We start from the raw sequence: 767 nt of genomic DNA, 5'->3' as shown, positions 1-767 counted from the left end.
CTGGGACTCAAAAGCTCAGCATCTTCTTTTCTTCCAAGGCTTTCGAGGAGGAGGCTTTATTAACCTGAGTGTTGTCGCCGACAGAAGCTAATTCTCTTCACAGCAGCCTCAGGTCATTCTCCTGGTGACTTCCGCTTCCGCCGCCCTCCGGGGCAGCTTCTCTGCGTGGAGAACTGAGCAGGAGTCATGGCATCGCTTAGATCCCTATTTCCTTTCATCGGCTGATATTAATGTACTCTAGAAAGTAATTTTTCTCTTCTTATCTTTCGTCAACGTAAGAAATGTCCAAACCTGTAGAGAATTTTTTTATTAGAGTCTATTTGAGCCAAACTGATAACATATGCCAGGGAACAAGATCTCGAATGCTCCCGAGGAGGGGACGTAGGGCAGATGACATGGAAGTGGGGGAAAGCAAGGCGGGGATCGGATTATGGGACAGTTAACTAGACCCTGTGCTTGAGGGTCTATGGCTTATTTCAAAGCTGTGTAGACCCAGATGCATAGAAACAAAAGGCAGGGCTTGCTCAAGGCCAAGGTAAACCTTCTACTAGAAAGTTGCAGGCCTGGGGCAAGACCACCCCTGTGACCCCTAGGTCAGGAATTTATGATCTCATCTGCCTGTGAGGGGCCTTTCCATAGAACCCCCTTCTTTCAGCTACACTTTTTAACGACTTACGAGCAAATCGTCTCTAAAACAAGAACTTGACATTGGCACAATCTCAAATTAAGGCAACTCGAAGAATGCTTTACAGGACTGATTATAAAGC

The sequence above is a fragment of the Pteropus alecto genome, unplaced genomic scaffold, assembly GCF_000325575.1.
Source record: "Pteropus alecto unplaced genomic scaffold, ASM32557v1 scaffold35, whole genome shotgun sequence".
Taxonomy (NCBI): domain Eukaryota; kingdom Metazoa; phylum Chordata; class Mammalia; order Chiroptera; family Pteropodidae; genus Pteropus; species Pteropus alecto.
The sequence above is the reverse complement of the archived record's forward strand: the minus strand, read 5'-3'. Positions refer to the sequence as shown.